At 48.7% G+C, this 25,138-nt stretch overlaps 11 non-coding genes across 11 annotated transcripts; all 11 read right to left on the reverse strand.

Moving 5' to 3' along the window:
* Positions 1-149: 149 nt before the first annotated feature.
* TRNAR-ACG (transfer RNA arginine (anticodon ACG)) lies at positions 150-222 on the reverse strand. Its single transcript has one exon. It is a non-coding gene; the product is annotated as a tRNA-Arg (tRNA).
* A 4,525-nt stretch (positions 223-4,747) lies between these two features.
* On the reverse strand, positions 4,748-4,820 carry TRNAR-ACG (transfer RNA arginine (anticodon ACG)). Its single transcript has one exon. It is a non-coding gene; the product is annotated as a tRNA-Arg (tRNA).
* Positions 4,821-5,132: 312 nt separating this feature from the next.
* On the reverse strand, positions 5,133-5,205 carry TRNAR-ACG (transfer RNA arginine (anticodon ACG)). The gene has a single exon. It is a non-coding gene; the product is annotated as a tRNA-Arg (tRNA).
* A 4,525-nt stretch (positions 5,206-9,730) lies between these two features.
* On the reverse strand, positions 9,731-9,803 carry TRNAR-ACG (transfer RNA arginine (anticodon ACG)). The gene has a single exon. It is a non-coding gene; the product is annotated as a tRNA-Arg (tRNA).
* Positions 9,804-10,114: 311 nt separating this feature from the next.
* Positions 10,115-10,187, reverse strand: TRNAR-ACG (transfer RNA arginine (anticodon ACG)). Its single transcript has one exon. It is a non-coding gene; the product is annotated as a tRNA-Arg (tRNA).
* A 4,526-nt stretch (positions 10,188-14,713) lies between these two features.
* On the reverse strand, positions 14,714-14,786 carry TRNAR-ACG (transfer RNA arginine (anticodon ACG)). Its single transcript has one exon. It is a non-coding gene; the product is annotated as a tRNA-Arg (tRNA).
* Positions 14,787-15,098: 312 nt separating this feature from the next.
* On the reverse strand, positions 15,099-15,171 carry TRNAR-ACG (transfer RNA arginine (anticodon ACG)). Its single transcript has one exon. It is a non-coding gene; the product is annotated as a tRNA-Arg (tRNA).
* Positions 15,172-19,696: 4,525 nt separating this feature from the next.
* TRNAR-ACG (transfer RNA arginine (anticodon ACG)) lies at positions 19,697-19,769 on the reverse strand. The gene has a single exon. It is a non-coding gene; the product is annotated as a tRNA-Arg (tRNA).
* Positions 19,770-20,081: 312 nt separating this feature from the next.
* Positions 20,082-20,154, reverse strand: TRNAR-ACG (transfer RNA arginine (anticodon ACG)). The gene has a single exon. It is a non-coding gene; the product is annotated as a tRNA-Arg (tRNA).
* Positions 20,155-24,680: 4,526 nt separating this feature from the next.
* On the reverse strand, positions 24,681-24,753 carry TRNAR-ACG (transfer RNA arginine (anticodon ACG)). Its single transcript has one exon. It is a non-coding gene; the product is annotated as a tRNA-Arg (tRNA).
* A 312-nt stretch (positions 24,754-25,065) lies between these two features.
* TRNAR-ACG (transfer RNA arginine (anticodon ACG)) lies at positions 25,066-25,138 on the reverse strand. Its single transcript has one exon. It is a non-coding gene; the product is annotated as a tRNA-Arg (tRNA).

A 25,138-nucleotide genomic window follows, 5' to 3' on the forward strand; every position in this document is an offset into this window, starting at 1 on the left:
CATCATGAGAAATAACGTAGTCCCCATTTTTTCTCCCGAGTAGAGGTAGAAACACGCTGCAACAGTGACTACAAACACACAATGAGCTTTCGAGTGCCTTGCGTGAGAAGGCTCATTTTTAAATACAGAACAAAAAGGCAGCATTTGAACGAGCCAGCCAGGAGTCGAACCTGGAATCTTCTGCTCCGTAGGCAGACGCGTTATCCATTGCGCCACTGGCCCGCTGCTGCACTGTCAGCTGCATTCAGCACTTTTGTTACGAACCAGAGGCTCAGGTCGGGCTGCCTGAGACATCACGAGAAACTTTGTTCTCATTTTTACAGCGAGAGGTAGGAAAAACGCTACCAACACACAATAAGCAGGCGTGTGACATGTGTTAAAGAAGGCTCATTTTTAAATACTTTATTGAAAACAATACATACAAACATCTGACAAAGAACGCATTTGGCATCAGATACTGCCCGGATTGCAACTCTCTGCACGTATTTTCTGGCGAGTTTTACGGACCAAGCATCTCATTTATTGTACTATAGCACTCACATTTTCATGCGCAAATAACAGATTTAGACTGTTTTCACTTTTTAGTATTGTACCATTTTATGTGCTCGGTGCTCTTCAGTGTTAAATCCGCGGGAGAGGATGATCTGTACCCAGATCAACCCCAAAAGTGCCATACAGATATGAAACAGGTAAGGCCTGAGTGATAGGCGTGCCAAGGAGTACTCGACGTGCATGCCACAGAAACGCGAAACATGCAACAAGTGAGAGACATAAAATGGGGTTTTTCACTTTAAGAAATAACATATAATATATTGAATACAATTTTTTGTTTACTTCTTAAAAGGTGTTTTATTGAGCTGTAGCCTTCCTCTTAGAGAGCAGGACTAAGAAGCCCGGCTGGAGCATTTCAGCACATTTTTATTTCCTTTTGGCGATCGCTGTGTCAGGGTGTTGGGTTGGGGCTCCAAGATTGCCGAACACCAGGCGAGCAGTCTATCATGGGGAACAGTTTAGTATACAACACCGGTGCGATGAAGGCACATGGCCTACTGTGCATTTTAAGCACCACCTATAAGCCGAAACCGTTGCATTGAAGTACAGGTAGGAGGGAGATGACATGTGAAGAGGGACACATGACTTGTTTTTTTTTGGGTTATTTATTTGTTAAATATTGTTGGTTGTTTATCGTCTAATTGACTGCCTTGGGCCATGCTTACCTCTTTGGCCATTCCCACCCACTCCTTGCCCCTCCCACCCAAAACTCAACCCCTGGTATCTATGTTGTTTCTAAGCAGTCTGCTGTGAGTTAATGGCTTAATTGCCGCTGTAAATGGCTACCGGTATAATAACAAAAATCTTACCCAATTCTACCTGTCCTTAACTCACTACCCCACCCCCTCTATTCCCACCTCTCCCCTCTCACCCAATCTACCCTTATCCCCACCCTACTCTACCACCACTGACTATACCCCAAACCACTCTACACCTACCCCACTCTTCGCTACCCACAATATCCCACACCACTGTACACCTACCCTACCCACTGCCCCACCCCACTGTACCCCTATCCATCAAACCACTGTAGACTGGCAAGGTGACACGAGGTCCTTTGATCCCAATAGATTTCGCCCAGCCTTTCCATATCTTCAGATCACTACCGAGTTAAGGTACGTGTTTGTTGAGTCTTCAACTTACCCCAGACCTACGCTAGTTGTTCAAGATCAGACAGGCAGTCAAAGTGAACAGGCACGCCTTTGACAGTGTCTCTTCGGATGTAGGTAGATGCACAAAGTATTCTATTCTGAGGTCCATGCATTCTGCCATGTAAGCGCCAAACAGCCCTTTCACGGGAAGACCCTTCAAAAAGTAAAGACTCCGCTTTCTGTATGTTGGCATGTAGCACGTAGCCCATCTTGGCAGATAGCGTACATCACATTGCATCTAGTGGTGGCCCCATGTTGTGATTCTTCACTTGCCAAATCATAGCAGTGCTAAAAGGTCATGGCCAAGAGGCCTCAGCGGCAGGGGATCTGCGTCCAGTGCAAATTGGCACATGCCAAAACGTCCTGAACAATGGAGAAGGCAAAGAAGTTTCATTAGTGGTGTAATGGGAGGATAAATCGTGTTCCAGATGTTGGGGACATCCCTCAGACCTGTTAAGGGCCTCCATCACACCACTGAGGAATCATCCTTGTTTGTTACTGTTTGCAATGAATGATTGAAGGAGTTGCGTATCTTCAGATCTATAGATTCCTGCTATGATATGACATGATATTGTATTTGAATCGTACTCATACACGCGTGTTTCAGAGCGTGACGAGGCAAGGGAGGGGAAGAAGGGAGGACAAAACAGCGATCTTCCTAGGCCCAGTGACATTGAGAATGCTCAAGTGCAGGGGAGAGGGAGGGAGGAAAGTGCAAGGAGAGGGGCGAGGTGGAACGTGCCGAGGAAGGGATAAAAACAACAACAACTGGTAGCGCAGCCAGCAGGGTGGCAAGTGCGAGGTTTAAAGCGCAGACAAGGGGTGTCTGATAAGTGCAGGTAAGGGCACTGTAGGGTTACAGATACAGACCCAAGTGCAAGGATTGCGTGCAAGGGTTGCCAGGAGGCAGTGCAGGTGTGCGGCTGGGTGGGCAGGGACCTTGGCCCGAAATCAGAGGGTAGCCAGGTGCACGGAGCCGAAGCAGACAGATCAGCAGGGGAGCGGAAGAGCAAAGGCAGAAGCAAAGAGGAAGGTCTTGAGGTGCTTCCGGAACCAGAGATGGTTCTCCTCAAGTTTCAGTGTGGCAGGCAGGCTGTTCCAGAGGGAGGCCCCAGCTGAGGAAAGAGATCTACCCCCAACTCGTTGCTTGGAGAAGCGACCGGCCCTGAGGGAGTTGGAGGTGGAGGAGAAAAGAGCTCGAGTGGGAAGGTATTTACGGAGGGAGAGTTGAAGGTATTTTGGACCCAGGCCCCAGTAAGCCTTGTGGACAATGCAGAGGGACTTGAATTTAACCCTTGCAGCCACTGGGAGCAATGAAAAGATTTCAGGGCTGGAGAGATACGATCCCTGGGCTTCAGACCAAGGAAACATCTTGCAGTCCTGTTCTGGATGAGTTGCAGAGGACAGAGAGAAGAAGCAGGCAGATTTAGAAAGAGGCTGTTGCAGTAGTCTAGCCTAGAGAGAATCAGAGCTCTAGATACAGTAAGCTTCTGGGGGAAGGAGAGGAAAGGAACAATACCTCTGCAAATGTACAGTTGGTAGTTTGACTTCTTAGAGATGTCAGAGATGTGAGAAGAAAAGGAGAGTGTGGAGTCGAAGATGACCCCAAGGTTCTTAGCCTCAAAGGTGGGAGCAGGAAGAGGGCCAAGGGAGGCCGGCCAGAGAGTGGCAGGAAAGGAGGGTGCAGGTGTGCCGATGAGGAGAATCTCTGCCTAAATGGGATTAAGGCAGAGATCATTGGCGGCAGACCAGTCCTGGATGGCAGACAGACGGTCAGAGATGAGGGAGGGAAGCCTGAAAACAAGCAGAGTGTCATCCGCATAGCACTGAAAGTTGAAGCAGAGAGCTGCAATGCGGTGGGAAATGGGTGCCAGGTATTGGTTGAACAGCCAGGGAGAGAGGTTAGACCCGTGGGGAACACCACAAGTAGAGAATGAGATGGCGAAAAGGAAGGACCCAAGTTGGACCTGGGAGGGCCGATCAGAGTGGAAAGAGGTCATCCAGGCCAGGGCCTGATCAGTGATACCCGGCTTATCACGGAGACAGTTGAGCAGGATGGCATGGTTGACCGTGTCAAAGGCAGAAGAGAAATCGAGTAGGATGAGGACCCAAAAGGGATGTTAGAGTCATGGTTGGACAGCAGGTCTTCACAGGTGTTCAGGAGAGCAGTTTCCATGCTTCTGACAGCTCTGAAGCCAGGCTGATGGTCATGGAGACAACCAACAGAGTCGGTGTGAAGATTAAGCTGGGAGATGGTCAGCTTTTCCAAGAGTTTGCCCTGGAAAGGAGTGATAGAAACCTGCGAAGTTAGCCGGGCCGGAGGGGTCGGCTGTGGAATTTTTGAGAAGAGGGTGCACAAGAGAATGCTTCAGAGTGGAGGGGAAGATTCCACAGGTGATGGAATGGTTACAGAAGTCGGCCAGATTCAGAGCAAGGGTGTCAATGTGGTCCTTGATGGTTTTGGACGAACAGGGAAGAACCTGTTTTGACTGGAATCACACAATCTCCTGGGCTTGCGCCAATCTGGTTTCCAACCAAGCCACGGCACTGAATCGGCCTTACTGGACCTAAAGATTCAACAGGATGATATCAAAGATGCCAAGAAGCAAGCCCTCCTCTTGTTACTGGGCCTGTCTGCAGCCTTCGACCATGTATACATATTGAATAAATCAAAAAGGCAGCCTATGATCGAGCCAGCCAGGAGTCAACCTGGTATTAGTCAAATGTGTTATCCATTGCGCCACTGGACCGCTGCTACAGCGTGAGCAGGAGTCAGCACTTTTGTAACGAAACAGAAGTTTCCTGCTTGAGACACAGTGAGAAACGTACTTCTCATTTTTACAAGGAGAGGTAGAAAAAAACGCTACAAGCCCACAATGAGCAGGTGAGCGAGCGTGTGCCATCATGAGAAACTTAGTTCTCATTTTTCCCAGAGGAGAGGTAGAAAAAACGCACTAACTACGAACAAACAATGTGCTTTTGTGTGCCATGCGTGACAAGGCTCATTTTTAAATACTTTCTAGAACAAAAAGGCAGCATGCGAACGAGCCAGCCAGGAGTCGAACCTGGAATCTTCTGCTCCGTAGGCAGACGCGTTATCCATTGCGCCACTGGCCCTCTGCTGCAGTGACTCTTGGAATCAGCACTTTTGTTACGACGCAGAGGCTCATCATGCGGATTGAGCCATCATGAGCAACTTAGTTCTCATTTTTATAAGGAGAGGTGGTTGAAAACACGCCTACGAACTGACAATGAGCAGGCGTGTGCCATGTGTTAGAGACATCATGAGAAATAACGTAGTCCCCATTTTTTCTCCCGAGTAGAGGTAGAAACACGCTGCAACAGTGACTACAAACACACAATGAGCTTTCGAGTGCCTTGCGTGAGAAGGCTCATTTTTAAATACAGAACAAAAAGGCAGCATTTGAACGAGCCAGCCAGGAGTCGAACCTGGAATCTTCTGCTCCGTAGGCAGACGCGTTATCCATTGCGCCACTGGCCCGCTGCTGCACTGTGAGCTGCATTCAGCACTTTTGTTACGAACCAGAGGCTCAGGTCGGGCTGCCTGAGACATCACGAGAAACTTTGTTCTCATTTTTACAGCGAGAGGTAGGAAAAACGCTACCAACACACAATAAGCAGGCGTGTGACATGTGTTAAAGAAGGCTCATTTTTAAATACTTTATTGAAAACAATACATACAAACATCTGACAAAGAACGCATTTGGCATCAGATACTGCCCGGATTGCAACTCTCTGCACGTATTTTCTGGCGAGTTTTACGGACCAAGCATCTCATTTATTGTACTATAGCACTCACATTTTCATGCGCAAATAACAGATTTAGACTGTTTTCACTTTTTAGTATTGTACCATTTTATGTGCTCGGTGCTCTTCAGTGTTAAATCCGCGGGAGAGGATGATCTGTACCCAGATCAACCCCAAAAGTGCCATACAGATATGAAACAGGTAAGGCCTGAGTGATAGGCGTGCCAAGGAGTACTCGACGTGCATGCCACAGAAACGCGAAACATGCAACAAGTGAGAGACATAAAATGGGGTTTTTCACTTTAAGAAATAACATATAATATATTGAATACAATTTTTTGTTTACTTCTTAAAAGGTGTTTTATTGAGCTGTAGCCTTCCTCTTAGAGAGCAGGACTAAGAAGCCCGGCTGGAGCATTTCAGCACATTTTTATTTCCTTTTGGCGATCGCTGTGTCAGGGTGTTGGGTTGGGGCTCCAAGATTGCCGAACACCAGGCGAGCAGTCTATCATGGGGAACAGTTTAGTATACAACACCGGTGCGATGAAGGCACATGGCCTACTGTGCATTTTAAGCACCACCTATAAGCCGAAACCGTTGCATTGAAGTACAGGTAGGAGGGAGATGACATGTGAAGAGGGACACATGACTTGTTTTTTTTTGGGTTATTTATTTGTTAAATATTGTTGGTTGTTTATCGTCTAATTGACTGCCTTGGGCCATGCTTACCTCTTTGGCCATTCCCACCCACTCCTTGCCCCTCCCACCCAAAACTCAACCCCTGGTATCTATGTTGTTTCTAAGCAGTCTGCTGTGAGTTAATGGCTTAATTGCCGCTGTAAATGGCTACCGGTATAATAACAAAAATCTTACCCAATTCTACCTGTCCTTAACTCACTACCCCACCCCCTCTATTCCCACCTCTCCCCTCTCACCCAATCTACCCTTATCCCCACCCTACTCTACCACCACTGACTATACCCCAAACCACTCTACACCTACCCCACTCTTCGCTACCCACAATATCCCACACCACTGTACACCTACCCTACCCACTGCCCCACCCCACTGTACCCCTATCCATCAAACCACTGTAGACTGGCAAGGTGACACGAGGTCCTTTGATCCCAATAGATTTCGCCCAGCCTTTCCATATCTTCAGATCACTACCGAGTTAAGGTACGTGTTTGTTGAGTCTTCAACTTACCCCAGACCTACGCTAGTTGTTCAAGATCAGACAGGCAGTCAAAGTGAACAGGCACGCCTTTGACAGTGTCTCTTCGGATGTAGGTAGATGCACAAAGTATTCTATTCTGAGGTCCATGCATTCTGCCATGTAAGCGCCAAACAGCCCTTTCACGGGAAGACCCTTCAAAAAGTAAAGACTCCGCTTTCTGTATGTTGGCATGTAGCACGTAGCCCATCTTGGCAGATAGCGTACATCACATTGCATCTAGTGGTGGCCCCATGTTGTGATTCTTCACTTGCCAAATCATAGCAGTGCTAAAAGGTCATGGCCAAGAGGCCTCAGCGGCAGGGGATCTGCGTCCAGTGCAAATTGGCACATGCCAAAACGTCCTGAACAATGGAGAAGGCAAAGAAGTTTCATTAGTGGTGTAATGGGAGGATAAATCGTGTTCCAGATGTTGGGGACATCCCTCAGACCTGTTAAGGGCCTCCATCACACCACTGAGGAATCATCCTTGTTTGTTACTGTTTGCAATGAATGATTGAAGGAGTTGCGTATCTTCAGATCTATAGATTCCTGCTATGATATGACATGATATTGTATTTGAATCGTACTCATACACGCGTGTTTCAGAGCGTGACGAGGCAAGGGAGGGGAAGAAGGGAGGACAAAACAGCGATCTTCCTAGGCCCAGTGACATTGAGAATGCTCAAGTGCAGGGGAGAGGGAGGGAGGAAAGTGCAAGGAGAGGGGCGAGGTGGAACGTGCCGAGGAAGGGATAAAAACAACAACAACTGGTAGCGCAGCCAGCAGGGTGGCAAGTGCGAGGTTTAAAGCGCAGACAAGGGGTGTCTGATAAGTGCAGGTAAGGGCACTGTAGGGTTACAGATACAGACCCAAGTGCAAGGATTGCGTGCAAGGGTTGCCAGGAGGCAGTGCAGGTGTGCGGCTGGGTGGGCAGGGACCTTGGCCCGAAATCAGAGGGTAGCCAGGTGCACGGAGCCGAAGCAGACAGATCAGCAGGGGAGCGGAAGAGCAAAGGCAGAAGCAAAGAGGAAGGTCTTGAGGTGCTTCCGGAACCAGAGATGGTTCTCCTCAAGTTTCAGTGTGGCAGGCAGGCTGCTCCAGAGGGAGGCCCCAGCTGAGGAAAGAGATCTACCCCCAACTCGTTGCTTGGAGAAGCGACCGGCCCTGAGGGAGTTGGAGGTGGAGGAGAAAAGAGCTCGAGTGGGAAGGTATTTACGGAGGGAGAGTTGAAGGTATTTTGGACCCAGGCCCCAGTAAGCCTTGTGGACAATGCAGAGGGACTTGAATTTAACCCTTGCAGCCACTGGGAGCAATGAAAAGATTTCAGGGCTGGAGAGATACGATCCCTGGGCTTCAGACCAAGGAAACGTCTTGCAGTCCTTTTCTAGATGAGTTTCAGAGGACAGAGAGAAGAAGCAGGCAGATTTAGAAAGAGGCTGTTGCAGTAGTCTAGCCTAGAGAGAATCAGAGCTCTAGATACAGTAAGCTTCTGGGGGAAGGAGAGGAAAGGAACAATACCTCTGCAAATGTACAGTTGGTAGTTTGACTTCTTAGAGATGTCAGAGATGTGAGAAGAAAAGGAGAGTGTGGAGTCGAAGATGACCCCAAGGTTCTTAGCCTCAAAGGTGGGAGCAGGAAGAGGGCCAAGGGAGGCCGGCCAGAGAGTGGCAGGAAAGGAGGGTGCAGGTGTGCCGATGAGGAGAATCTCTGCCTAAATGGGATTAAGGCAGAGATCATTGGCGGCAGACCAGTCCTGGATGGCAGACAGACGGTCAGAGATGAGGGAGGGAAGCCTGAAAACAAGCAGAGTGTCATCCGCATAGCACTGAAAGTTGAAGCAGAGAGCTGCAATGCGGTGGGCAATGGGTGCCAGGTATTGGTTGAACAGCCAGGGAGAGAGGTTAGACCCGTGGGGAACACCACAAGTAGAGAATGAGATGGCGAAAAGGAAGGACCCAAGTTGGACCTGGGAGGGCCGATCAGAGTGGAAAGAGGTCATCCAGGCCAGGGCCTGATCAGTGATACCCGGCTTATCACGGAGACAGTTGAGCAGGATGGCATGGTTGACCGTGTCAAAGGCAGAAGAGAAATCGAGTAGGATGAGGACCCAAAAGGGATGTTAGAGTCATGGTTGGACAGCAGGTCTTCACAGGTGTTCAGGAGAGCAGTTTCCATGCTTCTGACAGCTCTGAAGCCAGGCTGATGGTCATGGAGACAACCAACAGAGTCGGTGTGAAGATTAAGCTGGGAGATGGTCAGCTTTTCCAAGAGTTTGCCCTGGAAAGGAGTGATAGAAACCTGCGAAGTTAGCCGGGCCGGAGGGGTCGGCTGTGGAATTTTTGAGAAGAGGGTGCACAAGAGAATGCTTCAGAGTGGAGGGGAAGATTCCACAGGTGATGGAATGGTTACAGAAGTCGGCCAGATTCAGAGCAAGGGTGTCAATGTGGTCCTTGATGGTTTTGGACGAACAGGGAAGAACCTGTTTTGACTGGAATCACACAATCTCCTGGGCTTGCGCCAATCTGGTTTCCAACCAAGCCACGGCAATGAATCGGCCTTACTGGACCTAAAGATTCAACAGGATGATATCAAAGATGCCAAGAAGCAAGCCCTCCTCTTGTTACTGGGCCTGTCTGCAGCCTTCGACCATGTATACATATTGAATAAATCAAAAAGGCAGCCTATGATCGAGCCAGCCAGGAGTCAACCTGGAATTAGTCAAATGTGTTATCCATTGCGCCACTGGACCGCTGCTACAGCGTTAGCAGGAGTCAGCACTTTTGTAACGAAACAGAAGTTTCCTGCTTGAGACACAGTGAGAAACGTACTTCTCATTTTTACAAGGAGAGGTAGAAAAAAACGCTACAAGCCCACAATGAGCAGGTGAGCGAGCGTGTGCCATCATGAGAAACTTAGTTCTCATTTTTCCCAGATGAGAGGTAGAAAAAACGCACTAACTACGAACAAACAATGTGCTTTTGTGTGCCATGCGTGACAAGGCTCATTTTTAAATACTTTCTAGAACAAAAAGGCAGCATGCGAACGAGCCAGCCAGGAGTCGAACCTGGAATCTTCTGCTCCGTAGGCAGACGCGTTATCCATTGCGCCACTGGCCCTCTGCTGCAGTGACTCTTGGAATCAGCACTTTTGTTACGACGCAGAGGCTCATCATGCGGATTGAGCCATCATGAGCAACTTAGTTCTCATTTTTATAAGGAGAGGTGGTTGAAAACACGCCTACGAACTGACAATGAGCAGGCGTGTGCCATGTGTTAGAGACATCATGAGAAATAACGTAGTTCCCATTTTTTCTCCCGAGTAGAGGTAGAAACACGCTGCAACAGTGACTACAAACACACAATGAGCTTCGAGTGCCTTGCGTGAGAAGGCTCATTTTTAAATACAGAACAAAAAGGCAGCATTTGAACGAGCCAGCCAGGAGTCGAACCTGGAATCTTCTGCTCCGTAGGCAGACGCGTTATCGATTGCGCCACTGGCCCGCTGCTGCACTGTGAGCTGCATTCAGCACTTTTGTTACGAACCAGAGGCTCAGGTCGGGCTGCCTGAGACATCACGAGAAACTTTGTTCTCATTTTTACAGCGAGAGGTAGGAAAAACGCTACCAACACACAATAAGCAGGCGTGTGACATGTGTTAAGGAAGGCTCATTTTTAAATACTTTATTGAAAACAATACATACAAACATCTGACAAAGAACGCATTTGGCATCAGATACTGCCCGGATTGCAACTCTCTGCACGTATTTTCTGGCGAGTTTTACGGACCAAGCATCTCATTTATTGTACTATAGCACTCACATTTTCATGCGCAAATAACAGATTTAGACTGTTTTCACTTTTTAGTATTGTACCATTTTATGTGCTCGGTGCTCTTCAGTGTTAAATCCGCGGGAGAGGATGATCTGTACCCAGATCAACCCCAAAAGTGCCATACAGATATGAAACAGATAAGGCCTGAGTGATAGGCGTGCCAAGGAGTACTCAACGTGCATGCCACAGAAACGCGAAACATGCAACAAGTGAGAGACATAAAATGGGGTTTTTCACTTTAAGAAAATAACATATAATATATTGAATACAATTTTTTGTTTACTTCTTAAAAGGTGTTTTATTGAGCTGTAGCCTTCCTCTTAGAGAGCAGGACTAAGAAGCCCGGCTGGAGCATTTCAGCACATTTTTATTTCCTTTTGGCGATCGCTGTGTCAGGGTGTTGGGTTGGGGCTCCAAGATTGCCGAACACCAGGCGAGCAGTCTATCATGGGGAACAGTTTAGTATACAACACCGGTGCGATGAAGGCACATGGCCTACTCTGCATTTTAAGCACCACCTATAAGCCGAAACCGTTGCATTGAAGTACAGGTAGGAGGGAGATGACATGTGAAGAGGGACACACGACTTGTTTTTTTTTGGGTTATTTATTTGTTAAATATTGTTGGTTGTTTATCGTCTAATTGACTGCCTTGGGCCATGCTTACCTCTTTGGCCATTCCCACCCACTCCTTGCCCCTCCCACCCAAAACTCAACCCCTGGTATCTATGTTGTTTCTAAGCAGTCTGCTGTGAGTTAATGGCTTAATTGCCGCTGTAAATGGCTACCGGTATAATAACAAAAATCTTACCCAATTCTACCTGTCCTTAACTCACTACCCCACCCCCTCTATTCCCACCTCTCCCCTCTCACCCAATCTACCCTTATCCCCACCCTACTCTACCACCACTGACTATACCCCAAACCACTCTACACCTACCCCACTCTTCGCTACCCACAATATCCCACACCACTGTACACCTACCCTACCCACTGCCCCACCCCACTGTACCCCTATCCATCAAACCACTGTAGACTGGCAAGGTGACACGAGGTCCTTTGATCCCAATAGATTTCGCCCAGCCTTTCCATATCTTCAGATCACTACCGAGTTAAGGTACGTGTTTGTTGAGTCTTCAACTTACCCCAGACCTACGCTAGTTGTTCAAGATCAGACAGGCAGTCAAAGTGAACAGGCACGCCTTTGACAGTGTCTCTTCGGATGTAGGTAGATGCACAAAGTATTCTATTCTGAGGTCCATGCATTCTGCCATGTAAGCGCCAAACAGCCCTTTCACGGGAAGACCCTTCAAAAAGTAAAGACTCCGCTTTCTGTATGTTGGCATGTAGCACGTAGCCCATCTTGGCAGATAGCGTACATCACATTGCATCTAGTGGTGGCCCCATGTTGTGATTCTTCACTTGCCAAATCATAGCAGTGCTAAAAGGTCATGGCCAAGAGGCCTCAGCGGCAGGGGATCTGCGTCCAGTGCAAATTGGCACATGCCAAAACGTCCTGAACAATGGAGAAGGCAAAGAAGTTTCATTAGTGGTGTAATGGGAGGATAAATCGTGTTCCAGATGTTGGGGACATCCCTCAGACCTGTTAAGGGCCTCCATCACACCACTGAGGAATCATCCTTGTTTGTTACTGTTTGCAATGAATGATTGAAGGAGTTGCGTATCTTCAGATCTATAGATTCCTGCTATGATATGACATGATATTGTATTTGAATCGTACTCATACACGCGTGTTTCAGAGCGTGACGAGGCAAGGGAGGGGAAGAAGGGAGGACAAAACAGCGATCTTCCTAGGCCCAGTGACATTGAGAATGCTCAAGTGCAGGGGAGAGGGAGGGAGGAAAGTGCAAGGAGAGGGGCGAGGTGGAACGTGCCGAGTAAGGGATAAAAACAACAACAACTGGTAGCGCAGCCAGCAGGGTGGCAAGTGCGAGGTTTAAAGCGCAGACAAGGGGTGTCTGATAAGTGCAGGTAAGGGCACTGTAGGGTTACAGATACAGACCCAAGTGCAAGGATTGCGTGCAAGGGTTGCCAGGAGGCAGTGCAGGTGTGCGGCTGGGTGGGCAGGGACCTTGGCCCGAAATCAGAGGGTAGCCAGGTGCACGGAGCCGAAGCAGACAGATCAGCAGGGGAGCGGAAGAGCAAAGGCAGAAGCAAAGAGGAAGGTCTTGAGGTGCTTCCGGAACCAGAGATGGTTCTCCTCAAGTTTCAGTGTGGCAGGCAGGCTGTTCCAGAGGGAGGCCCCAGCTGAGGAAAGAGATCTACCCCCAACTCGTTGCTTGGAGAAGCGACCGGCCCTGAGGGAGTTGGAGGTGGAGGAGAAAAGAGCTCGAGTGGGAAGGTATTTATGGAGGGAGAGTTGAAGGTATTTTGGACCCAGGCCCCAGTAAGCCTTGTGGACAATGCAGAGGGACTTGAATTTAACCCTTGCAGCCACTGGGAGCAATGAAAAGATTTCAGGGCTGGAGAGATACGATCCCTGGGCTTCAGACCAAGGAAACGTCTTGCAGTCCTGTTCTGGATGAGTTGCAGAAGACAGAGAGAAGAAGCAGGCAGATTTAGAAAGAGGCTGTTGCAGTAGTCTAGCCTAGAGAGAATCAGAGCTCTAGATACAGTAAGCTTCTGGGGGAAGGAGAGGAAAGGAACAATACCTCTGCAAATGTACAGTTGGTAGTTTGACTTCTTAGAGATGTCAGAGATGTGAGAAGAAAAGGAGAGTGTGGAGTCGAAGATGACCCCAAGGTTCTTAGCCTCAAAGGTGGGAGCAGGAAGAGGGCCAAGGGAGGCCGGCCAGAGAGTGGCAGGAAAGGAGGGTGCAGGTGTGCCGATGAGGAGAATCTCTGCCTAAATGGGATTAAGGCAGAGATCATTGGCGGCAGACCAGTCCTGGATGGCAGACAGACGGTCAGAGATGAGGGAGGGAAGCCTGAAAACAAGCAGAGTGTCATCCGCATAGCACTGAAAGTTGAAGCAGAGAGCTGCAATGCGGTGGGAAATGGGTGCCAGGTATTGGTTGAACAGCCAGGGAGAGAGGTTAGACCCGTGGGGAACACCACAAGTAGAGAATGAGATGGCGAAAAGGAAGGACCCAAGTTGGACCTGGGAGGGCCGATCAGAGTGGAAAGAGGTCATCCAGGCCAGGGCCTGATCAGTGATACCCGGCTTATCACGGAGACAGTTGAGCAGGATGGCATGGTTGACCGTGTCAAAGGCAGAAGAGAAATCGAGTAGGATGAGGACCCAAAAGGGATGTTAGAGTCATGGTTGGACAGCAGGTCTTCACAGGTGTTCAGGAGAGCAGTTTCCATGCTTCTGACAGCTCTGAAGCCAGGCTGATGGTCATGGAGACAACCAACAGAGTCGGTGTGAAGATTAAGCTGGGAGATGGTCAGCTTTTCCAAGAGTTTGCCCTGGAAAGGAGTGATAGAAACCTGCGAAGTTAGCCGGGCCGGAGGGGTCGGCTGTGGAATTTTTGAGAAGAGGGTGCACAAGAGAATGCTTCAGAGTGGAGGGGAAGATTCCACAGGTGATGGAATGGTTACAGAAGTCGGCCAGATTCAGAGCAAGGGTGTCAATGTGGTCCTTGATGGTTTTGGACGAACAGGGAAGAACCTGTTTTGACTGGAATCACACAATCTCCTGGGCTTGCGCCAATCTGGTTTCCAACCAAGCCACGGCACTGAATCGGCCTTACTGGACCTAAAGATTCAACAGGATGATATCAAAGATGCCAAGAAGCAAGCCCTCCTCTTGTTACTGGGCCTGTCTGCAGCCTTCGACCATGTATACATATTGAATAAATCAAAAAGGCAGCCTATGATCGAGCCAGCCAGGAGTCAACCTGGTATTAGTCAAATGTGTTATCCATTGCGCCACTGGACCGCTGCTACAGCGTGAGCAGGAGTCAGCACTTTTGTAACGAAACAGAAGTTTCCTGCTTGAGACACAGTGAGAAACGTACTTCTCATTTTTACAAGGAGAGGTAGAAAAAAACGCTACAAGCCCACAATGAGCAGGTGAGCGAGCGTGTGCCATCATGAGAAACTTAGTTCTCATTTTTCCCAGAGGAGAGGTAGAAAAAACGCACTAACTACGAACAAACAATGTGCTTTTGTGTGCCATGCGTGACAAGGCTCATTTTTAAATACTTTCTAGAACAAAAAGGCAGCATGCGAACGAGCCAGCCAGGAGTCGAACCTGGAATCTTCTGCTCCGTAGGCAGACGCGTTATCCATTGCGCCACTGGCCCTCTGCTGCAGTGACTCTTGGAATCAGCACTTTTGTTACGACGCAGAGGCTCATCATGCGGATTGAGCCATCATGAGCAACTTAGTTCTCATTTTTATAAGGAGAGGTGGTTGAAAACACGCCTACGAACTGACAATGAGCAGGCGTGTGCCATGTGTTAGAGACATCATGAGAAATAACGTAGTCCCCATTTTTTCTCCCGAGTAGAGGTAGAAACACGCTGCAACAGTGACTACAAACACACAATGAGCTTTCGAGTGCCTTGCGTGAGAAGGCTCATTTTTAAATACAGAACAAAAAGGCAGCATTTGAACGAGCCAGCCAGGAGTCGAACCTGGAATCTTCTGCTCCGTAGGCAGACGCGTTATCCATTGCGCCACTGGCCCGCTGCTGCACTGTGAGCTGCATTCAGCACTTTTGTTACGAACCAGAGGCTCAGGTCGGGCTGCCTGAGACATCACGAGAAACTTTGTTCTCATTTTTACAGCGAGAGGTAGGAAAAACGCTACCAACACACAATAAGCAGGCGTGTGACATGTGTTAAAGAAGGCTCATTTTTAAATACTTTATTGAAAACAATACATACAAACATCTGACAAAGAACGCATTTGGCATCAGATACTGCCCGGATTGCAACTCTCTGCACGTATTTTCTGGCGAGTTTTACGGACCAAGCATCTCATTTATTGTACTATAGCACTCACATTTTCATGCGCAAATAACAGATTTAGACTGTTTTCACTTTTTAGTATTGTACCATTTTATGTGCTCGGTGCTCTTCAGTGTTAAATCCGCGGGAGAGGATGATCTGTACCCAGATCAACCCCAAAAGTGCCATACAGATATGAAACAGGTAAGGCCTGAGTGATAGGCGTGCCAAGGAGTACTCGACGTGCATGCCACAGAAACGCGAAACATGCAACAAGTGAGAGACATAAAATGGGGTTTTTCACTTTAAGAAATAACATATAATATATTGAATACAATTTTTTGTTTACTTCTTAAAAGGTGTTTTATTGAGCTGTAGCCTTCCTCTTAGAGAGCAGGACTAAGAAGCCCGGCTGGAGCATTTCAGCACATTTTTATTTCCTTTTGGCGATCGCTGTGTCAGGGTGTTGGGTTGGGGCTCCAAGATTGCCGAACACCAGGCGAGCAGTCTATCATGGGGAACAGTTTAGTATACAACACCGGTGCGATGAAGGCACATGGCCTACTGTGCATTTTAAGCACCACCTATAAGCCGAAACCGTTGCATTGAAGTACAGGTAGGAGGGAGATGACATGTGAAGAGGGACACATGACTTGTTTTTTTTTGGGTTATTTATTTGTTAAATATTGTTGGTTGTTTATCGTCTAATTGACTGCCTTGGGCCATGCTTACCTCTTTGGCCATTCCCACCCACTCCTTGCCCCTCCCACCCAAAACTCAACCCCTGGTATCTATGTTGTTTCTAAGCAGTCTGCTGTGAGTTAATGGCTTAATTGCCGCTGTAAATGGCTACCGGTATAATAACAAAAATCTTACCCAATTCTACCTGTCCTTAACTCACTACCCCACCCCCTCTATTCCCACCTCTCCCCTCTCACCCAATCTACCCTTATCCCCACCCTACTCTACCACCACTGACTATACCCCAAACCACTCTACACCTACCCCACTCTTCGCTACCCACAATATCCCACACCACTGTACACCTACCCTACCCACTGCCCCACCCCACTGTACCCCTATCCATCAAACCACTGTAGACTGGCAAGGTGACACGAGGTCCTTTGATCCCAATAGATTTCGCCCAGCCTTTCCATATCTTCAGATCACTACCGAGTTAAGGTACGTGTTTGTTGAGTCTTCAACTTACCCCAGACCTACGCTAGTTGTTCAAGATCAGACAGGCAGTCAAAGTGAACAGGCACGCCTTTGACAGTGTCTCTTCGGATGTAGGTAGATGCACAAAGTATTCTATTCTGAGGTCCATGCATTCTGCCATGTAAGCGCCAAACAGCCCTTTCACGGGAAGACCCTTCAAAAAGTAAAGACTCCGCTTTCTGTATGTTGGCATGTAGCACGTAGCCCATCTTGGCAGATAGCGTACATCACATTGCATCTAGTGGTGGCCCCATGTTGTGATTCTTCACTTGCCAAATCATAGCAGTGCTAAAAGGTCATGGCCAAGAGGCCTCAGCGGCAGGGGATCTGCGTCCAGTGCAAATTGGCACATGCCAAAACGTCCTGAACAATGGAGAAGGCAAAGAAGTTTCATTAGTGGTGTAATGGGAGGATAAATCGTGTTCCAGATGTTGGGGACATCCCTCAGACCTGTTAAGGGCCTCCATCACACCACTGAGGAATCATCCTTGTTTGTTACTGTTTGCAATGAATGATTGAAGGAGTTGCGTATCTTCAGATCTATAGATTCCTGCTATGATATGACATGATATTGTATTTGAATCGTACTCATACACGCGTGTTTCAGAGCGTGACGAGGCAAGGGAGGGGAAGAAGGGAGGACAAAACAGCGATCTTCCTAGGCCCAGTGACATTGAGAATGCTCAAGTGCAGGGGAGAGGGAGGGAGGAAAGTGCAAGGAGAGGGGCGAGGTGGAACGTGCCGAGGAAGGGATAAAAACAACAACAACTGGTAGCGCAGCCAGCAGGGTGGCAAGTGCGAGGTTTAAAGCGCAGACAAGGGGTGTCTGATAAGTGCAGGTAAGGGCACTGTAGGGTTACAGATACAGACCCAAGTGCAAGGATTGCGTGCAAGGGTTGCCAGGAGGCAGTGCAGGTGTGCGGCTGGGTGGGCAGGGACCTTGGCCCGAAATCAGAGGGTAGCCAGGTGCACGGAGCCGAAGCAGACAGATCAGCAGGGGAGCGGAAGAGCAAAGGCAGAAGCAAAGAGGAAGGTCTTGAGGTGCTTCCGGAACCAGAGATGGTTCTCCTCAAGTTTCAGTGTGGCAGGCAGGCTGTTCCAGAGGGAGGCCCCAGCTGAGGAAAGAGATCTACCCCCAACTCGTTGCTTGGAGAAGCGACCGGCCCTGAGGGAGTTGGAGGTGGAGGAGAAAAGAGCTCGAGTGGGAAGGTATTTACGGAGGGAGAGTTGAAGGTATTTTGGACCCAGGCCCCAGTAAGCCTTGTGGACAATGCAGAGGGACTTGAATTTAACCCTTGCAGCCACTGGGAGCAATGAAAAGATTTCAGGGCTGGAGAGATACGATCCCTGGGCTTCAGACCAAGGAAACGTCTTGCAGTCCTTTTCTAGATGAGTTTCAGAGGACAGAGAGAAGAAGCAGGCAGATTTAGAAAGAGGCTGTTGCAGTAGTCTAGCCTAGAGAGAATCAGAGCTCTAGATACAGTAAGCTTCTGGGGGAAGGAGAGGAAAGGAACAATACCTCTGCAAATGTACAGTTGGTAGTTTGACTTCTTAGAGATGTCAGAGATGTGAGAAGAAAAGGAGAGTGTGGAGTCGAAGATGACCCCAAGGTTCTTAGCCTCAAAGGTGGGAGCAGGAAGAGGGCCAAGGGAGGCCGGCCAGAGAGTGGCAGGAAAGGAGGGTGCAGGTGTGCCGATGAGGAGAATCTCTGCCTAAATGGGATTAAGGCAGAGATCATTGGCGGCAGACCAGTCCTGGATGGCAGACAGACGGTCAGAGATGAGGGAGGGAAGCCTGAAAACAAGCAGAGTGTCATCCGCATAGCACTGAAAGTTGAAGCAGAGAGCTGCAATGCGGTGGGCAATGGGTGCCAGGTATTGGTTGAACAGCCAGGGAGAGAGGTTAGACCCGTGGGGAACACCACAAGTAGAGAATGAGATGGCGAAAAGGAAGGACCCAAGTTGGACCTGGGAGGGCCGATCAGAGTGGAAAGAGGTCATCCAGGCCAGGGCCTGATCAGTGATACCCGGCTTATCACGGAGACAGTTGAGCAGGATGGCATGGTTGACCGTGTCAAAGGCAGAAGAGAAATCGAGTAGGATGAGGACCCAAAAGGGATGTTAGAGTCATGGTTGGACAGCAGGTCTTCACAGGTGTTCAGGAGAGCAGTTTCCATGCTTCTGACAGCTCTGAAGCCAGGCTGATGGTCATGGAGACAACCAACAGAGTCGGTGTGAAGATTAAGCTGGGAGATGGTCAGCTTTTCCAAGAGTTTGCCCTGGAAAGGAGTGATAGAAACCTGCGAAGTTAGCCGGGCCGGAGGGGTCGGCTGTGGAATTTTTGAGAAGAGGGTGCACAAGAGAATGCTTCAGAGTGGAGGGGAAGATTCCACAGGTGATGGAATGGTTACAGAAGTCGGCCAGATTCAGAGCAAGGGTGTCAATGTGGTCCTTGATGGTTTTGGACGAACAGGGAAGAACCTGTTTTGACTGGAATCACACAATCTCCTGGGCTTGCGCCAATCTGGTTTCCAACCAAGCCACGGCACTGAATCGGCCTTACTGGACCTAAAGATTCAACAGGATGATATCAAAGATGCCAAGAAGCAAGCCCTCCTCTTGTTACTGGGCCTGTCTGCAGCCTTCGACCATGTATACATATTGAATAAATCAAAAAGGCAGCCTATGATCGAGCCAGCCAGGAGTCAACCTGGAATTAGTCAAATGTGTTATCCATTGCGCCACTGGACCGCTGCTACAGCGTTAGCAGGAGTCAGCACTTTTGTAACGAAACAGAAGTTTCCTGCTTGAGACACAGTGAGAAACGTACTTCTCATTTTTACAAGGAGAGGTAGAAAAAAACGCTACAAGCCCACAATGAGCAGGTGAGCGAGCGTGTGCCATCATGAGAAACTTAGTTCTCATTTTTCCCAGATGAGAGGTAGAAAAAACGCACTAACTACGAACAAACAATGTGCTTTTGTGTGCCATGCGTGACAAGGCTCATTTTTAAATACTTTCTAGAACAAAAAGGCAGCATGCGAACGAGCCAGCCAGGAGTCGAACCTGGAATCTTCTGCTCCGTAGGCAGACGCGTTATCCATTGCGCCACTGGCCCTCTGCTGCAGTGACTCTTGGAATCAGCACTTTTGTTACGACGCAGAGGCTCATCATGCGGATTGAGCCATCATGAGCAACTTAGTTCTCATTTTTATAAGGAGAGGTGGTTGAAAACACGCCTACGAACTGACAATGAGCAGGCGTGTGCCATGTGTTAGAGACATCATGAGAAATAACGTAGTTCCCATTTTTTCTCCCGAGTAGAGGTAGAAACACGCTGCAACAGTGACTACAAACACACAATGAGCTTTCGAGTGCCTTGCGTGAGAAGGCTCATTTTTAAATACAGAACAAAAAGGCAGCATTTGAACGAGCCAGCCAGGAGTCGAACCTGGAATCTTCTGCTCCGTAGGCAGACGCGTTATCCATTGCGCCACTGGCCCGCTGCTGCACTGTGAGCTGCATTCAGCACTTTTGTTACGAACCAGAGGCTCAGGTCGGGCTGCCTGAGACATCACGAGAAACTTTGTTCTCATTTTTACAGCGAGAGGTAGGAAAAACGCTACCAACACACAATAAGCAGGCGTGTGACATGTGTTAAGGAAGGCTCATTTTTAAATACTTTATTGAAAACAATACATACAAACATCTGACAAAGAACGCATTTGGCATCAGATACTGCCCGGATTGCAACTCTCTGCACGTATTTTCTGGCGAGTTTTACGGACCAAGCATCTCATTTATTGTACTATAGCACTCACATTTTCATGCGCAAATAACAGATTTAGACTGTTTTCACTTTTTAGTATTGTACCATTTTATGTGCTCGGTGCTCTTCAGTGTTAAATCCGCGGGAGAGGATGATCTGTACCCAGATCAACCCCAAAAGTGCCATACAGATATGAAACAGATAAGGCCTGAGTGATAGGCGTGCCAAGGAGTACTCAACGTGCATGCCACAGAAACGCGAAACATGCAACAAGTGAGAGACATAAAATGGGGTTTTTCACTTTAAGAAAATAACATATAATATATTGAATACAATTTTTTGTTTACTTCTTAAAAGGTGTTTTATTGAGCTGTAGCCTTCCTCTTAGAGAGCAGGACTAAGAAGCCCGGCTGGAGCATTTCAGCACATTTTTATTTCCTTTTGGCGATCGCTGTGTCAGGGTGTTGGGTTGGGGCTCCAAGATTGCCGAACACCAGGCGAGCAGTCTATCATGGGGAACAGTTTAGTATACAACACCGGTGCGATGAAGGCACATGGCCTACTGTGCATTTTAAGCACCACCTATAAGCCGAAACCGTTGCATTGAAGTACAGGTAGGAGGGAGATGACATGTGAAGAGGGACACACGACTTGTTTTTTTTTGGGTTATTTATTTGTTAAATATTGTTGGTTGTTTATCGTCTAATTGACTGCCTTGGGCCATGCTTACCTCTTTGGCCATTCCCACCCACTCCTTGCCCCTCCCACCCAAAACTCAACCCCTGGTATCTATGTTGTTTCTAAGCAGTCTGCTGTGAGTTAATGGCTTAATTGCCGCTGTAAATGGCTACCGGTATAATAACAAAAATCTTACCCAATTCTACCTGTCCTTAACTCACTACCCCACCCCCTCTATTCCCACCTCTCCCCTCTCACCCAATCTACCCTTATCCCCACCCTACTCTACCACCACTGACTATACCCCAAACCACTCTACACCTACCCCACTCTTCGCTACCCACAATATCCCACACCACTGTACACCTACCCTACCCACTGCCCCACCCCACTGTACCCCTATCCATCAAACCACTGTAGACTGGCAAGGTGACACGAGGTCCTTTGATCCCAATAGATTTCGCCCAGCCTTTCCATATCTTCAGATCACTACCGAGTTAAGGTACGTGTTTGTTGAGTCTTCAACTTACCCCAGACCTACGCTAGTTGTTCAAGATCAGACAGGCAGTCAAAGTGAACAGGCACGCCTTTGACAGTGTCTCTTCGGATGTAGGTAGATGCACAAAGTATTCTATTCTGAGGTCCATGCATTCTGCCATGTAAGCGCCAAACAGCCCTTTCACGGGAAGACCCTTCAAAAAGTAAAGACTCCGCTTTCTGTATGTTGGCATGTAGCACGTAGCCCATCTTGGCAGATAGCGTACATCACATTGCATCTAGTGGTGGCCCCATGTTGTGATTCTTCACTTGCCAAATCATAGCAGTGCTAAAAGGTCATGGCCAAGAGGCCTCAGCGGCAGGGGATCTGCGTCCAGTGCAAATTGGCACATGCCAAAACGTCCTGAACAATGGAGAAGGCAAAGAAGTTTCATTAGTGGTGTAATGGGAGGATAAATCGTGTTCCAGATGTTGGGGACATCCCTCAGACCTGTTAAGGGCCTCCATCACACCACTGAGGAATCATCCTTGTTTGTTACTGTTTGCAATGAATGATTGAAGGAGTTGCGTATCTTCAGATCTATAGATTCCTGCTATGATATGACATGATATTGTATTTGAATCGTACTCATACACGCGTGTTTCAGAGCGTGACGAGGCAAGGGAGGGGAAGAAGGGAGGACAAAACAGCGATCTTCCTAGGCCCAGTGACATTGAGAATGCTCAAGTGCAGGGGAGAGGGAGGGAGGAAAGTGCAAGGAGAGGGGCGAGGTGGAACGTGCCGAGGAAGGGATAAAAACAACAACAACTGGTAGCGCAGCCAGCAGGGTGGCAAGTGCGAGGTTTAAAGCGCAGACAAGGGGTGTCTGATAAGTGCAGGTAAGGGCACTGTAGGGTTACAGATACAGACCCAAGTGCAAGGATTGCGTGCAAGGGTTGCCAGGAGGCAGTGCAGGTGTGCGGCTGGGTGGGCAGGGACCTTGGCCCGAAATCAGAGGGTAGCCAGGTGCACGGAGCCGAAGCAGACAGATCAGCAGGGGAGCGGAAGAGCAAAGGCAGAAGCAAAGAGGAAGGTCTTGAGGTGCTTCCGGAACCAGAGATGGTTCTCCTCAAGTTTCAGTGTGGCAGGCAGGCTGTTCCAGAGGGAGGCCCCAGCTGAGGAAAGAGATCTACCCCCAACTCGTTGCTTGGAGAAGCGACCGGCCCTGAGGGAGTTGGAGGTGGAGGAGAAAAGAGCTCGAGTGGGAAGGTATTTACGGAGGGAGAGTTGAAGGTATTTTGGACCCAGGCCCCAGTAAGCCTTGTGGACAATGCAGAGGGACTTGAATTTAACCCTTGCAGCCACTGGGAGCAATGAAAAGATTTCAGGGCTGGAGAGATACGATCCCTGGGCTTCAGACCAAGGAAACGTCTTGCAGTCCTGTTCTGGATGAGTTGCAGAGGACAGAGAGAAGAAGCAGGCAGATTTAGAAAGAGGCGGTTGCAGTAGTCTAGCCTAGAGAGAATCAGAGCTCTAGATACAGTAAGCTTCTGGGGGAAGGAGAGGAAAGGAACAATACCTCTGCAAATGTACAGTTGGTAGTTTGACTTCTTAGAGATGTCAGAGATGTGAGAAGAAAAGGAGAGTGTGGAGTCGAAGATGACCCCAAGGTTCTTAGCCTCAAAGGTGGGAGCAGGAAGAGGGCCAAGGGAGGCCGGCCAGAGAGTGGCAGGAAAGGAGGGTGCAGGTGTGCCGATGAGGAGAATCTCTGCCTAAATGGGATTAAGGCAGAGATCATTGGCGGCAGACCAGTCCTGGATGGCAGACAGACGGTCAGAGATGAGGGAGGGAAGCCTGAAAACAAGCAGAGTGTCATCCGCATAGCACTGAAAGTTGAAGCAGAGAGCTGCAATGCAGTGGGAAATGGGTGCCAGGTATTGGTTGAACAGCCAGGGAGAGAGGTTAGACCCGTGGGGAACACCACAAGTAGAGAATGAGATGGCGAAAAGGAAGGACCCAAGTTGGACCTGGGAGGGCCGATCAGAGTGGAAAGAGGTCATCCAGGCCAGGGCCTGATCAGTGATACCCGGCTTATCACGGAGACAGTTGAGCAGGATGGCATGGTTGACCGTGTCAAAGGCAGAAGAGAAATCGAGTAGGATGAGGACCCAAAAGGGATGTTAGAGTCATGGTTGGACAGCAGGTCTTCACAGGTGTTCAGGAGAGCAGTTTCCATGCTTCTGACAGCTCTGAAGCCAGGCTGATGGTCATGGAGACAACCAACAGAGTCGGTGTGAAGATTAAGCTGGGAGATGGTCAGCTTTTCCAAGAGTTTGCCCTGGAAAGGAGTGATAGAAACCTGCGAAGTTAGCCGGGCCGGAGGGGTCGGCTGTGGAATTTTTGAGAAGAGGGTGCACAAGAGAATGCTTCAGAGTGGAGGGGAAGATTCCACAGGTGATGGAATGGTTACAGAAGTCGGCCAGATTCAGAGCAAGGGTGTCAATGTGGTCCTTGATGGTTTTGGACGAACAGGGAAGAACCTGTTTTGACTGGAATCACACAATCTCCTGGGCTTGCGCCAATCTGGTTTCCAACCAAGCCACGGCACTGAATCGGCCTTACTGGACCTAAAGATTCAACAGGATGATATCAAAGATGCCAAGAAGCAAGCCCTCCTCTTGTTACTGGGCCTGTCTGCAGCCTTCGACCATGTATACATATTGAATAAATCAAAAAGGCAGCCTATGATCGAGCCAGCCAGGAGTCAACCTGGAATTAGTCAAATGTGTTATCCATTGCGCCACTGGACCGCTGCTACAGCGTGAGCAGGAGTCAGCACTTTTGTAACGAAACAGAAGTTTCCTGCTTGAGACACAGTGAGAAACGTACTTCTCATTTTTACAAGGAGAGGTAGAAAAAAACGCTACAAGCCCACAATGAGCAGGTGAGCGAGCGTGTGCCATCATGAGAAACTTAGTTCTCATTTTTCCCAGAGGAGAGGTAGAAAAAACGCACTAACTACGAACAAACAATGTGCTTTTGTGTGCCATGCGTGACAAGGCTCATTTTTAAATACTTTCTAGAACAAAAAGGCAGCATGCGAACGAGCCAGCCAGGAGTCGAACCTGGAATCTTCTGCTCCGTAGGCAGACGCGTTATCCATTGCGCCACTGGCCCTCTGCTGCAGTGACTCTTGGAATCAGCACTTTTGTTACGACGCAGAGGCTCATCATGCGGATTGAGCCATCATGAGCAACTTAGTTCTCATTTTTATAAGGAGAGCTGGTTGAAAACACGCCTACGAACTGACAATGAGCAGGCGTGTGCCATGTGTTAGAGACATCATGAGAAATAAGGTAGTTCCCATTTTTTCTCCCGAGTAGAGGTAGAAACACGCTGCAACAGTGACTACAAACACACAATGAGCTTTCGAGTGCCTTGCGTGAGAAGGCTCATTTTTAAATACAGAACAAAAAGGCAGCATTTGAACGAGCCAGCCAGGAGTCGAACCTGGAATCTTCTGCTCCGTAGGCAGACGCGTTATCCATTGCGCCACTGGCCC

This window comes from Ambystoma mexicanum, chromosome 13 (genome assembly GCF_040938575.1).
Source record: "Ambystoma mexicanum isolate Mex_15411 chromosome 13, UKY_AmexF1_1, whole genome shotgun sequence".
Lineage (NCBI taxonomy): Eukaryota > Metazoa > Chordata > Amphibia > Caudata > Ambystomatidae > Ambystoma > Ambystoma mexicanum.